Below are 16,015 nucleotides of genomic sequence, written 5' to 3' on the forward strand. Positions count from 1 at the left end.
GTGATTTAGTAAGTTGGGAAAAACATTATAAAACTTTTGAATCCAATTTTTTAAAAAAGAAGAAAAGAAAAGGCAAACCAAAAACAAAACCAACACAAACCTGAAAAGATTTATGCCAAATGTTAACCAAATTGCTTGGGAGGTGTTGGGTCTCAAAGGGATTTATTGTCATGCTTTCCCAATATTTCACAATGAACAAATGATAACATTAAAATCAGAAATCTCTTCCTTGATAAATGTTATTTAAAACAGTATTTAAACTGAGCTTCTTCCCTAGTGTCCCTTTTCCTGGCTCAGGGACACAACTGTACTTATTGTCTGCTGCGGGAGGTTGAAAGTTTCCCTGCCTAGGAGTCAAGTTTCTTTGTCTAGAGCTTCTTGTTGGCTCTCTAACCCCAATCTCTGCATCTGTCTGGAAGAATCTGTGACTCAGACCATGCTGGGCTCTGTGCCTCCTCTACCTCCTCTCCTAGTAGCCTGACAGTGGGTGGAGGCCTCTCAGAGCCCCATGCCATCCCTTCACACACATCTCTGGCAGACACATCATCCTTCCCTGTGCTTTGTAGAGCAAAACTTGGATTTATTTATCAACTGTTTAGGGCTTCTTTCTAATTTTGACATGTGGAAAAATGGAACTCAACCCTTAGGCTGTGTAGTCATTACAAAAGGTCATCATTCCCACAAGCAAGTAAGGCAAGTGCTGTTGACAATGCTTCCCACATGTATGTGCTGCAGTGTTAATATTTTTGTGCTGGCCAACCTTAGTTACTTCACATTTTTCACACCTGGACTGTCTCACATCCCACCTATACTGTACTAAACTGATCTGTTTACATGTACATCTCTCTTGCTCAATTTTCAGTTCCTTAAGCACAGTAATAATAACTAATTAAGGTTTATAGCTCTAGTACACAGCAGTTACTCAATTATTTGATGAATGAATTGCAAATTGGAAAAGTGGTGAATCTGTTTTTAAAATAAGTATAGGTTGTTTGGGGAAAATTCTGCAAGCAATTTTCACATGCGTTATGAATGAAGCACAACCGCAACAGAAATGATTAAATGAATGAGTTAGAGGAATGTCAAAGTTAAAGAAAACGTCCTACATCCATGTAGTCTTGCTAAGTATCTAAGATATATGTACAAATAGTCCTGAAAATGTAATATAATGGATTCTTACTCATCATGTGAATTTTCTACATTGCAAGATTGTGATTCAGTGATAAAATGAGAGAGGGGGGGAGGAAAAAAGCAGAATTTCTACTAATCATGATTCCCAAATGGAAATGCTACTTGGTATAGTCCCCTACCATATTCTAAATTTCTATTAAGTTGCTATTTATCTTTGGAGACCAAAAGATCCTACCACAATTCACAAGACAAAACACTACATGAAAATGTGGTCTATATGGGGAGCTATAATTTTTCTGTGAGGTTTTAAAGAAGTTGCAACCACTCAAGGAAAGAATGACGGGTTTATATGGCGAACAAAAGTCTACTGGTTGCATTTAAGAACACTATAATGCCAAACACACACAATGCATGGGTCTAACTCTAACTAAGTCTACATATTACAAGGACTATTTCAACTCCTGTTGGCCCTAATTTTCATTTCTTTGGACTACTTCACTTTTTGTTTTTTTTTGAGCTTATGTCTCATCACAATTGGGCAAAACGAGATTCCTCCCCATCTCAGCAACCACGGTGTTATTTAGCTACAAGGTGATTTTTCTATCTATGAGGTGTGAACCTGTAACAGAGGGAGAATGTGCTTTCCTCTTCCTGCATCAAATGCACACCTCTAATGGGTTGTCCTACCAAACCAGTTTTTATTTAAGTTTCTGTAAAAGCATTGCAAACACTATTTCAATATCATTGTAAAGAAATTGATCAGAGAAATAAAATAAGCAAAATGTGGATTTAAATGGCTATTTAACTTAAGTTAGGGAAAATCAGATCCAGTCTCCTACTTCACAGGCTTTTAACAGGTGGAACTATGTTTCATTATGGATGATAGGATGATTGGATTCAAAGCCACTTTTAATAGGACTATTGCACATCAGGTATATGATTCTGTGATGAGGATGCTCCTGCTAGATTTGTAACTGTTAGCAAATAAAACTCACTTTGGAACTTTGAGTTCTCAGTTACAAACTATGAGACAGCCTAAAGACTGGGGTGTGGGCATGAGGCAGGATATAGCAAGAGCAGCAAAAATACGAAAATATATGGAGTATTCCTCACAAGGGAACTCCAGTTTTATGAATAAATTATATCTGTTTCATGGACAATTCTCAGGACATTGTGGCCATTACATAGGAAATATTACTGACAATTTCTGTGTCCTTCGGAAGGGAGTTCTTCACATTAACATGATAAAGATACCTTATACATTAATGAGTTCAATAATTAAGAAATATGGTTCTTGTGTTTATTATAGTAAACCTAATTAATTTGGATTAATGACTTGAAAGATATGATGGAATCAAAATCTAAATTCTAATACTCTTTAGAAAGATGTAATTGTGCTATCTTTAAGTATATACAGAAATAAGAAGGGGCTGGCTTCAAGCACAGGCCCTTCATGGACTCCCTTGGACTTAGCACATGCACAATAATTCTAACATGCTAGAAGACAGCTTTCTTAACAACACTGTCCTTTGTGTTCTCTTCAGCAAAATGCTTTTCTTTGATGGAGTAAAGGCTAACTTCACCAGGCCATTCAACTTACCAACAATTGTTGTATCCTAAGGTTTAAATTTTTAAAAAGTTGTATAAACTTAGTAGTGATATGTGCGTGTGCATGTGCCTGTGCAAACCAGTACATAAACTTTAGGCCTTTCCATTTCTTTTAGACCAAGATGAAAAGAAATTCCCAACTGTTAGAAAAATAACATATGAAAACAGAAGCAGCAAAAGCAAGTGGACTGGCTAGATTTCACTGAACATATTTCATTAGTTGATCTAGCTTATTTTAATTTAAAAGGAGACATGGAAAGGAGAATTACAATAAAAATACTTTAAACACAAAATGTCCCCTTGTAAATAGCCATCATGCAAGAGGTATTACATCCTGGCATTAAAAGGGTTACGTGTACCACTGAATGTCCCTGCTACTTCCTCCCAACCATAAGATGTTGTAATTTTTTGGATTTATGAATTGGCCAGGCCAGTCAGCGTCTTGAACACAACAGACTCTGTCCAGATCTATCCCTTACCTGCTGGGAGGAGACAATTCCCCTCCCACTTGGAACCCTGAAGCCCTTTAAGCAGCTTGCTCGGGTAACCCTGGCAGCTGGGCCCTACACAATTCTTCACCTCCTGCCACCAGGCCTCACTCAATAAAAACTATAGAGCCTTGTTAGCCAACAACTGAGCATGAAATCACTACATTGCAATCCCCTACTTTCTGAGTCAATCAGGTTTTTTTTTTTTTTCCTTCATTATAGATCTGGATGCATAGGGTCAATAAGGAGAGGGGGGAAATGGAGTGGAATAGAATGAATGTATCAGGGCAACCGTAACACATCCATATGGCATATTTAATTCCATATAGTGAAATTAGTTAGAGTGTTCATATAAGACAGTTTGGAGCTAGTTAATAAAACCAAGATGTCTGCTTTTAATGTCATCATCAGACTTTGAACTGGCACAGGAAAAACAGTGCAGAGAACTGTAGAGACTGATATGCGGCCACAAACAAGCTTTTGTCAGCCTAAAATTGCTAACAGAGTAGAGTGTGTTTGACAAGGCACTGAGATTGTAACACATGCCCTTTTTAAAAAGCATTAGCTACATGCTAAGGCTTATCAGAATGCCACGTGCAGTCCACCTGCAGTTCACCTCCACACTGGAATTCTGGGTGTCTGGCTGTGCCCACTCTGGAGGATGGGCGATGCCCAGAAGCTGGTGGGATAAGAATTAATTAGTCTTTGACATGTGCTGAAGGTACTGCCTCTTAACTTGAAGCTTCCAATGTGAACAAGATGTTCTGAAAAGGGTTTCAGAAGATGGGAGAAATATTTTCCCCGGTCTCTCCTTCATCATAAATTTTCACATATGGTGTACCATGTTTTTATGTAGAATTTCAACAGTTGTTGCTGTTAGTCTACAGGCCCCCTCTCAGGTCACTTACCTTGCCCAATGCCTGGTAAATAGCAGGAAGTGAATAAACATTTATTCACTTGTATTGATATGAAGGAAAATTTAAAAAAACATAAGACAGTACTTCTGAGGAAGACATCCCACCAGCAGCTCTATCTACACCCCCTCTACAATGACCCCAAGACACTTCTGGGACACCTTATGGCAGTCCTAATCACCCTGGCCAGACTCACTGGCTGCCGTCCATCTTCTCCTCGACAACACAGCATCTTGGAGGGTGGGCATGTGGCTCACTAGACTTTTGTTGCCATGTTTACAGGGGCACTGCACTTCTACCCTGAGGAACAGGTGCCAACTGTTACTTCAGACTTCATACCCACCAAAGAAGCTACCCTCATGTCTGATTAGAGGGCTGGAAATGAAAAATTCCATGTGAGTGAAATATGATTGTATGCGCACTGTTTTCTGTTTTGTAAACGTCCTTTTAAAACAAATTTCTATTTTATACTATATAGCTTCATTTTATTATTCACATGTTATTCAGGATCCCAAGGTACGTCGTATGTGGATAGATATAGATACATACATTTTTAACCCTAGGTCTCTATTCATTTCTTGACTGACTTCCTAATGATTAGTTGAACGTTGAACATGGTAATTTTAAGGTTCAACATAATTAGAAACATAGATTAGAATAACAAAAACTATGAAGCATCATCATGCTGTGTTAGTCAGCTTTTTCGCTGCTGTGACTAAATGATCTGACCAGAAGGAATATAGAGGAAGAAAAAGTTTATTTGAGGGCTCACAGTTTTCAGAGGTCTTAGTCCATAGAAGACTGGCTCCATTTCCTGGGGCTCAAGGTGAAGTTGAACATCATATGGTGGAGTATGTGGCAATTCCCACCTCCTCTAGCCACACCCTACCACTTCAGTACCACTCAGTTAATCTTTGTAAGAAGATTAAGTCACTGATTGGGTTAAGACTCTTACAACCCAATCATTTCTCCTCTGAACCTTCCTGCATTGTCTTACACATGCGCTTTTGGGGGACACCTCACATCCAAACCATAACACATGCTCAAAGAAGAATAATTTCAGAGTTGGATGTTAACCTGGATTATTTATGCATCTATCCAGATTTTTATAGGAGAATAAAAGAGTTTGGTTAGGATCCTGGGACTCACTGACTCACTCCATATGTGGCAAGTTGGTGGTATCTCCAACAAAGTGTAAGATAATTATTACGTATGCAAACATAGTTTGTCAGGGGAGAGGCAACATGGTTTATATAGAGAGGTGTGTTTCACCAACCATTATAAGTTATTTAAAAGGGTAAATAAACAGGCACATAATTTCTTTAAACTTTCAAAAAGCCCTTGACTGGGTTCTACATCAAAGATGGTTTATAAAAATACTTAGCATGGGACTGGCAACAGTATTCTCTCATGGGAGAATGATGGAAAGCAATTAGTGGAACCAACATTTTTAGTGTTAAAAGCATTAATCTAGTAGCCAGTATTAGCTGAATTTCCTACTTAATACAAAAATTATCTTGGAGAAAGAGCATGTGTATTGTGTATTGAGGAGAAATAAAAAAAAGAAAAAAAAATGTCAAACTTGCAGTTTCTAGTAATAAAAGAGCTAAAACCAAGGGAAGATCTGCATGTGTCGGGGGTGGGGAGGCTGAAGGTGATGCAGCTATTAAGGGACTGAAAAGTGATAAGCCCTGGATGCCCTTAGCCTTGTACCAGACTGCCCTGTCCACACTCACTTGACTGTACAGGTTGAACAACATCCATGCATGTGATTGAAGTAGTCCGGAGAAATTGGGGAAACAAAGCATTGTAATTTTTTTTAAGTGGAGGGAAAGGAACTTCATTGATTTGTACATTTGTGTGTGAGAGTATGTGTGTTTAGTGAAGGGAAAATGGAGGCAGACAGAAGACAGAATATGGAGGATGTTCAGTATGAAAAAAAAGGAAGCCGGGGGGAATGGCTGGAAAAGTTTGTGAAGCCGCAAAGGAGACAAACAGGGTATCATTACGCTTACTGTCTGCACAGCGGAACCAGGTAAACTCCTTGGAAGCTTAAAGGCTCTTTTGGACACGTGATACTAAGTGTATAGCGAAGTGTCTGGAGCTTAGAGCTTAGGGAGTATGGGGAGCTCAGGGAGGTTAGCAAAGGCAGGGCAGAGTCTCCAGCTGCATGTCCACCTTTGGAAACTATCAAGACAGCCCATTGTCCCCCTCATTGAAGTGCTTATGGACAGAGGCTGGCATGAGGTCAGCCCAACCAGCCACTTCTCCCCTTTCTCTCTACTAATGCAGAAAAGTGAGCAGGATTATGAATGTTGCTTTAGCTATCACTGTTGTCAACACTAGCCACTAACGACCGAACCGGGAAGAGGGGTAGAGTGGAGAAGGTTCCAGTCAAACAACAGCACTGTCTAAAGATATAAAAGATATTTTTTTGAGGTAATTAAAAAAAAATTGTTGGCAGCTTTAAAGACTAGCTTTCTTATGTGCGGTGCTGCATAGAACAGCTTGTAGGCTGTAGATCAATAAATTCCTGTTAACTTTCAAGTCATGTCGGCATGCAGCCCTGGCTGGTTTATTAATTTAAATTTCAGCCCTTTAAAAAGGTATGCCTACAGAAATAAGGCACTATGTGGATCATGGTGGGGCTGCTCAATACGAACAGGTCTTGGCGGATACACTGGTTAACAACATCAATAGGAAATCCTGAGACACTGGGGAGAGCAGGTCACCCCTCCCTCTGTCAACCCCAGTTAGAGCTCCCCTTGGGAGCACTGAGCACCAATTCTTTTTGTTTCCAAGAGTGCTTAATGCGTGGGCAGCAAACATCTATGGCTTCTCCCAAACAGGCTTCTGCAATTAGTTAAGTAATAAAAAAAAAAGGGAGGGAAATGGAAGGAGGGTGCCGCAGATCTATCTTGAGGCTCAAACCTGTACGAAGGAAGAGTTCCCCTTCTTTCTCTTTCCCCAATGTCCCTAACACCTAGCTACGGCGAGGATACAACTTGAAAGTCTGATGGTAGAAATCAAATGCTTGAAGTAGTTTGTGTTTTTCCTTTCCATCTTTTCTCCTATTTTTGATTGTTTATCTTGTCTGGTTTTAAAGTTCTTTTAATGCCCTCTGTCATCTAATTACCTTTTTTCATGGACTGGCTCCAAGATATCAGGATATACTGGAATTCCTGTTCCAAAATGGTTATTACTTTAAAATGCAAACGGATTTTACTGTTAGACTTTTCTGCCAAAAATTATTATCATAGCATAGATGTGCCTCACATAATGCATCCTCAAACCAAATGACTTCTGTTATCTCTGTCTACACGCCCCTACACTGACATACAGAAGGGAAAGCTGCCTGTATCTATTAAAATTGGCCAAACACTAAGGCTGCAGGTGAATTCTACAGCTTCTACCACATTTTTATCCTGAAAAAAATATTTATGAAATGCCAATACCATCCAAATATGGCCCATAGTGATAGCATCTTAAGAATAAGTTTTGTTTTTTTTTTTTTAAAAGCAAATGCTTGTGTGGAAATCTCAGATGTTTTCAGACCAATGTGCTTTCATGAAATTTATATGGGTCATTATCATTTTATTAATAGCTAACTCTGATATATATTTGAAGAACCAACTGGAACAATGGCACTCATGCCACATTTTCATGGTGAGAATTTTAGATTAAAGACAGATTTACACTTTTTATTTCTGACTGCATTCAGTTTTAATCAAGGATCCTGGGGCTTCCCACTAACAGTGAAATTGTATTTAAATAGGGCCTTTAGGGTGTTCAAGTTACAGATTAATTAACTCAATTTGGACAGGGTTTTGGGGGCGCTGTAGTTCTTGAATCTCTAATTTTATCTCTAGAGGTAGCTCAAGTTCCCCTAGACATTAGCAAGTAAATAATTGCTTAGGCTTAGAATGACTGTGATTGAAACATCTGAAACAAAGCAGGCTTGTCAGAAGCCAGAATAAAAAGACCAGTGATAAGTTGAAGGAGATGACATATTACTAGAACACAAAAGCAGCTCCATCTTGGTGGCAGGAATGTCAGGACCTAAAGGAACAGCTGATCTCTCAGTCGCTCCTCTACAAAATGGGGGATAAGAACATGTCTCTGGGAGGCCTGTAGTGAGGACTGAATGAGACCAGTTCATGTAGAGTGCTCAACATGGCTTCTGGCACATAGTGAGAGGTTATCACTATTATAATTATTAATAATATTAATAATAATAATAATAATAAGTGAGAGGTTATCACTATTATTATTAATAATAATATTAATAATAATAATAATAATAATAATAATAAGTGAGAGGTCATCACTATTATTATTATTAATCTCATAGTAAAGAAGCAGAGAGAGATGGCCAAGATGAACAGTAGCTATGCTTGTTCTGACACCGCAGTGAATGGTCTCTGATAACCTTCTTCTCTGCCTTTCCACGGGATGCACCTACCCACTCATACTCCTCTGGTTGAAGCTATTACACTTCTTGTCCAGCTTCAAACCCTCTTTGGACTATCCAGCCTTTCTGAGTCTTGATACCCCTCTTTCTGGAACCTGTCCCAGATTATAAATATCACACCTGGTCCTCAGAGGCTTATTTCTCCATCATCCCTGGCTCCAAGAAATCTGTCCCCACTCCGTCTTCACTGCATTTTAATTATATTGTCTAATGGTATTTTTCATATTTTAGCTATACTTTATGTCATCTTCCACAGTGAAACTGATGAACAACAGGACCATGTCTTGTACATGTTTGTGTCTCACAAAAATCTCTCTTTGTGATTTGAAAGCACTTAATACATGTTTACTGATGTGTCTTCTGTTTCTCACTCACTTTCCATGAAGATCTTGCTTCTTTGGGAACTTGATATATTCTTTTCTCTTTGCTCCTGGTTCCCCAGCAACTATATGCAAATATTTTGCTCTGTGTACGACATTATGCCATATGCTCTGGAATAGACAACTTTACCTCAAAGAAGCCTTGTGGTCCCCTTGGAAAAGGAAGGTTAACACATATAATAATAAACCTGATTAACAACCCCCAAATTAGAACAGGTTCTAAGACAGAAGCTCAATAAGGGCCAAGAAGGTAACGGAAGTAAGTGGGCTCAATTATTTGTATAAAGAAATATGCTCTTGTCAATTCTTCCAACAAAAGGCTTCTTTGGGCTATTTTTCTATTTGAATTTAGGACTGTCTTACTCAGTTTTTTCACTGCTGTGACTAAAGGATCTGACCAGCACAACTGTAGTGGAGGAAAAATTTATTTGAGGGCTCATGGTTTCAGAGATCTTAGTCCAAAGAAGGCTGGCTCCATTCCTCAGGGTTGCAGGTGAGGCTGAACATCATGGCGGGAGAGGGTGGCGGAGGAAAGCAGCTCACATCATGGTGATCAAGAAGCAGACAGAGAGACTCCAGCTCCACATACAAAATATATACCCTATAGCCACGCCCCCAATTAGCCACTTCCTCCAGCCATACCCCATATGCCTCCAGTCACCACTCAGTTAATCCCATTAGGGATTAATTCACTGATTGGGTTAAGACTCTCACAATCTAATAATTTCTCCAAGGAACCTTCCTACTTTGTCTCACACATGTGCTTTTGGGAGACATATCCAAACCAAAACAAGGACAGAGACAAGTTTACAAGAAATATTTCACTCTTCTTTTCCTCTACTGAAGGTAAACAATAATAAAAAGGTGAAGGCGAATAGCAGGAGCTTCTCTGCCCCAGTGACAGGAAGATGAGGAGTGGAGGGATGTGGCCCGGTCAGTCACAGCTCTTTCCAGAGCTACTCAGTCCTTTCCGACCACTGCTGATGGAGAGTGCTCAGAGGGGCTTCTTTTCATTTGTTTAAAATAAATGTAGGAAAAAAATCTGTATTTTTATTTAAAATCTACATAGTTTTAAGAGTTTGCTATTAGAGATTTAAAAACGCTGTTCTTAGCAAATACTAGGTGTATGAATAGTATGTGTTACAGGTGTCTAGGTCATTGCCTCTACAGGTTTTTTTAAAAGAAGAAAAAGACATTGTAACTATAAGGCTGGACCACACCGGCTGGTCATCAAGGGAAACCGTAACTGGGAGGCACCTGTAGCTTATTTCTGTCTTTTTGCTGACCTCACTCTCTTTGCTGTCGGCACTGACCTCTATCCACAGCTTAGGAAACAGTGACCCAGCTCTTTGTGTTTATCCAGAGAGCTCTTCAGTTCTACTTTTAGTTTCCTCCCCCCTCTGTCTCTCACTCTTTCTTGCTCATGCGCACACACACTCATGCACGTGTGTGTGTGTGTGTGTGTGTGTGTGTGTGTGTGAGGGAGAGAGAGAGAGAGAGAGAGAGAGAGAGAAAATGTGCCAATCTAAAGGACACTTCTATTTTCCATCCCAGAGTTGGCCAACTTATCCTCACCGATTGCTTGCTCCTTCTGACTTTTTTGATGTCACCAGTGAAGGTACCACTGACCAATTTGCTAGTCTCATAATGTGGAGGTGATTTTCATTCTTTTCTTGTCTAGCCTGTATCATTTCTATCACAGGACTACCTGTGAGGATTTCTTTAGAGTGGCCCCTGTTGAGAGTCATGGCACTCAAATAATCTTCCTCAGAGATAGCTTCTACTTTATTACTTTTTGTGCCTCACTCAAGTACCTTCTCACCATCTCCTGCATACAACACCTTCAGTCTTTATTTGGTGCTTTGTACTGATTAAAAAACAAACAAACAAAAAAATCTTTCATGTCTCTTCACAATTTCCACCACCCCCTTTTCTTCATCCCCTTCAAGACTTGCCAAACTTAGCCCTGTGTTGCTCTTCCTTAGATCATTAGATCATTGTGGATCATTTGTATGAAGTAACATTTTGCACTGTAACATGCTGTCTAGCCTTTCCATTTTCCTTTTTTTTTTCCCACTTCATGTAAAGGAAATGGAAGGAAAACACCCCCAAAATAGTTATTGTATCTCAATAAATCTCAAACTAATCTGTCTTTTGTTTATCATAGACATTATGACATTTGGAATCCATCATAGCTACTAAACACTTGTTATGGATCAAGCAAGCACTGTGCTAACTACTTTATGCTTAACATCCTGTTCAACCTTCACAAGCTGACCAGATGGACACTATTCTTATTCCTGATGCACAGTTAGGAAAACTGAGGTTCAGAAAAGTTAAGACTTGGCCCAGATCACAGAGTTGGTAAGTGAGGCAGGGAAGTCTCAAAGCCCAGGCTGCTGGTATAAGCCAGATGTCAATCCCCACTCCACCGTTTCCCAGTTAGAGAGAGCCACCTGCACAGGAGAAGTCCAGCATAAACAGGATTCATGTTAATGCAATAAATGACCAACAAAAGCTCCATTAACAAATATCAGGTAAAAATAAAGGAAGCCCATCACTGTTTCTTAGTTTTTTTGCAGAGGTACCACAGAACTCATAAGTAAACAAAAAAGCTCCACATCAGGTTAAGGCTTCCGAAGATTCTGGGTCACCTAGATCCCCTTACACAAAGTCAAGGACAGGGAAAGCGATTGCTAAATCTATTTCAACTTTTCAGAGGAAGTCATGTAGAATATGTTTGTGGAGAAATCAGCTTATTTTCTTACACAGTCTTTGTTCTCTTACTATTTATTTCTACTAAGGAGGTGGCCTCTTCTCATGAGCTCCAGTTCTTGAAGGGCCTCATTCTAGCATGTGAGGAGCTCCCCAAGTCCTCACTCAGGTCACTGTTGTCCTTCCATCTTGTCTTGTCTTTTCTTTTTGCTTTTCCCCTCTCTTTTATATTATGAGACTGTTTAAAGTCCATTCAGATTTAGCGTTATCTTGGCTATATGCTAGGTCTCAAGGTGTTTTATGGGAGGGAAACAGCATTTCTACTTAGAGAGACTCAGAAAGAAAATAAAGGAAGCCAAAATACTGAAGCTGGATGGTTTCCCAAACCCCCTCTAGTACAGAAAACCAAAGTAATGACTGCTCTGGTCCCAGTGGCTACTGTACTTAGCTCTAAAAATCCCAAGAAGGACGCTGGGAAATCATTCATTCAAACTTTTGGCCACTGCATCCTTTGTTTAAAAAATATCTTAGGTGGAAACAAAGTGTAAAGCAGATTAAAGTGGAGCTACTTTGATGGGAGAGTGATGGGGTTGGAGCCCTGCCCAGAGTTCCCCCCTCTGCCTGCCTCCCAGGAGAAACCTTGAAGGGGATCTGAGGAGCAGTCATGGCTTTGAAACTTGTTTTGGCCACAACTCACTATAAAAAAAAAGAAAAAAAGAAAGAAAAAAGTAAAAAGAAAGAAAAGAAAACAAAGTCCACCACATTTTATTAAGTGACTCTGTATAGTATGTGCACATATGAGTGTGTACACACACATACACACACACACACAGCTGAAACAAAAAATTCATGAAACAGTACATATTCTTGCTATATGTGGTCATCTCAGACATATTTCTTTCTCATTTAGTCTAAACCACTTAAGAAATACTATTTCCAGCCCACTAGATTGATATCACTATCCATTAAGAGAGTTATAAAATACTGCATTCGATGATCTAATCTTCAAAATAATTCCACGGATGAAGGAACACTTGCTCTGGACTGCATTTCCCCCTCCCCGAGGAGCTGATGAAGCAAAATGCAGCAAGAAGTGGTAAGAGAAGGTTCTTGAACCTGATTGGAGGGTTGATCCACTTGATCTAAGACAGGCAGATCCCCTGTGTAGGTAGCTGGAATGCTGACCAGAGTGATGATTGGTTTCTTCTTATGACAGACAAATCATGGGACAAGTCGACCTTATTTCCATCCTAAGGACCAGAGAAGCAGGGAAGCCCAGAATTGAGGCAGCAGAAAGGTGGGGAAGAGAGATTTCATCTGCACTCAAGTCTCTGCCCAAGTTCATGCCCAAGATATGTTTTATTTTTGTCCTTGGTTCCATAAAATATCTTATATCTTTGTTACCTCTCACTTTATATTAAGAAAGGAGAGAAAGAAGAAAGGAAAAGAAATCATAGCAGAGTCATGACAATGTGTTGCTAAGTTGTTATTAATACGCATAAAATCTATTCATGTTACAAATTTTTCACTAACCTAAGGGGAAAATCACACTCCCTTTAAAAGAACAATGTAGAAAAATATTTCTTGTGTATTCAAAGAAAGTTAAAAAGAATGCAAATATATATTTGCAGAAAGAATTCCCAACATCTACTGTTTTCCACCCTAAAACTGTCAACATGCTATGTCAATGCAGTGACAGCCACAGAATTTAAAGTTTCACTAAACTTTCTTTACTAATGTAAAAAAAAATCCATCTCGAATGCCATCTATTTAAATGTCTGACCTTTTTCACCTTTCATGTCAGCAAGAGATTCTAAGAAATATACCTTTAAGAAAAATCTAGCCACTGTAAACCTATAGCAAAGCTTCAAACAAATGTACTTCCAGTCCAAATCACAAAATGGGCTTTTATAAATTTTTTTCTACAAAAATAAATAAGGGAAAGTCACAAAAAAAGATAAAGGCTTCATACAGAATTGCAGCAATTATATCCCCACAGCTACACTATAACCCAAAACTTTGCAAAGGCTTTGATTATTGAACCATGGCTGAAGTGAATAATTTGCTTTTCACTAAGAAAACAAGCACATTCATTCTCACCACAATGGAGAGAGGCAGTTTTAATTAAACCTTATCAAAAGATGAATAAGGAATAAACTCAATACCCATTCCACAGAACTCTATTTTCATCTGTTTAGTTTAAGCTTGCCATGTTCATGCAATAATTATCCACTGTCCAAGGAATGCTGGAGTTGTGTTAATGTTGGTAAAGATTTAATTAGCTCAATTATCTGGAGAGTATTGAAGGGAGGTTCGGCACAGTACAAATTTCTTCAGGCTTTATACTTACCTCTGATCAAAATACATGAAACTGAATTCTAACTGAACAAAAGACACTCACTTCTACAAGTCTACTATTGAAACAGTTCCATACTTCATAATTTTATTACTCCAATTAAACACACACACACACACACACACACACACACACATACACACACATCCTTAGAAATAGAACTCAGAAGTGAAGACTTCTCTTGGTGAGAGAGAAAGATATATATACAGAGAGAGAAAGTGGGGGGTGGGGGGTAGCAGTGCATATGCTAACTTTTTGGATCTGTAAATATGTTCTTAGAAAGTTAATTACATTTTCCTTTTATATAAATATTAACATCCAAAGTTCATTTCCAAAAAATATTATGTTTTTTTTTTTTTAAATCTAGCTTACATATATTGCCTTTTTCCTGGAAAGGGAGGCATTTAAGCAGTATTGAAAAGCACAGTAACACAGACAACTGTTTCAATCTGTCAGACACCAGGGACAGACAGTAGGGTTCATTTCAGAAAACAGATTGGCCCCCAGTGGCCTGACCTTCCTGGTGGGAAAGAGAACACAGCGCCGTGCTTGACAAGCTCAGCAACAAAGAGGTATATTCAAGTACCCCCAATTCAGACACGCTTCTCACAGGGAAAAATGCAAAGCAGGAGAAAGAAATGCATCACTTCCAGCAAAGCTGAGTTTACTTAGATCACAGACAAGCATCTCAACCATAACAAAAAACAACAAATTCAGGAAAGTAGCAAGCCCCATTTTATCCACTCACTTATAACTTCAGAAAGCTCTCTTCTGATCATTGCCAACATTTTAGCTCCCAGCCTCACCTGTCATCCACACCCACTAGCAATAGAACAATAGTGGAAGCCCCCAAATGTGACTGTCCTGATGAAAGTCCTCCTAACTCTTCAACCAGTGAGGGAGACATACCTTGTCTCCCAGAAGCTGGCTCAAGAGACTTGTAAAGTAAGCTTTCTCTTATTTTTACATGCTACCATTTGGGCTTTATTTTGAAACTCAGACAGATATTGACCTGCCAGATTCTTAGACAACCATTTTTCATTACTTATTTTTATTTTACATTTGTATAGAGAATCTTCTATGAAGGTTTGCAGTGAGCCAAAAATATAGCTGAGGGATCAAGAACCATAGAAAGAAACTGATCAAATGATATCCTCACAAAAAAGACAAAGGAAAAAAAAAAACCCTCTGGCCAAATTAGTTGTTATATATAAATACATACATATTTTTACAACTTCCAATGTCACATTGTATTGTACATCTTAGTTTGGTATGTTTTGAATTTTTTTGTGTGTGTGTGTGTGTGTGTGTAATAAAAATATGTTAGGATACCAATTTTTTGAAGCATTAAGTTTTATGTAGAAAAACAGAAATTTAAAAAGTACTTATAAACAAGCACATTGCTTCAAAAAATAAACTCAGAGTTTGTGTTTTTTTAAAATATATATTTTTAGTTGTAGTTGGACACAATACCTTTATTTTTATTTATTTTTATTTTGTGCTGAGGATCGAATCCAGTGTCTTGCATGTGCTAGGCGAGTGCTCTCTGAGCCACAACCCCAGCCCCAGAGTTTGTGTTTTTAATACATGTTTTCTTGAACTATAGGGATTATGGGCACTTAGCTCAAACCACATAGTGAAGTTAAAATAAGTCCTGATTTCTAGCCCATAAATATCAGGATGACTTATTATGTTAGCAGATACTACACTTATTATGTTAGCAGATACTACACACACACACACACACACACACACACACACACACCCCTCATTATTAATATGTGGATTATTAGAAAAACTTACTGTGAAGGGCAAACCATTCTATACCATGCAGCATATCACATTTGGGAAAAGAAGGCATAGTTTTGAGCACTGGACACAGACCAAAATCACAAGCTCATCTCATCAGATAAAAGATAAGGCTGGTTGAAAGGTGAGAAAACTTGCACTAC

At 38.7% G+C, this 16,015-nt stretch overlaps 1 protein-coding gene across 2 annotated transcripts in view; it reads right to left on the minus strand.

The window, feature by feature from the left end:
- CDK14 (cyclin dependent kinase 14) overlaps positions 1 to 16,015 on the minus strand; it is a 600,063-nt gene that overhangs the window by 51,537 nt on the left and 532,511 nt on the right. The window lies entirely within an intron of this gene.

The sequence above is a fragment of the Spermophilus citellus genome (genome assembly GCF_964194105.1).
Source record: "Spermophilus citellus genome assembly, chromosome: 3".
Classification (NCBI taxonomy): domain Eukaryota; kingdom Metazoa; phylum Chordata; class Mammalia; order Rodentia; family Sciuridae; genus Spermophilus; species Spermophilus citellus.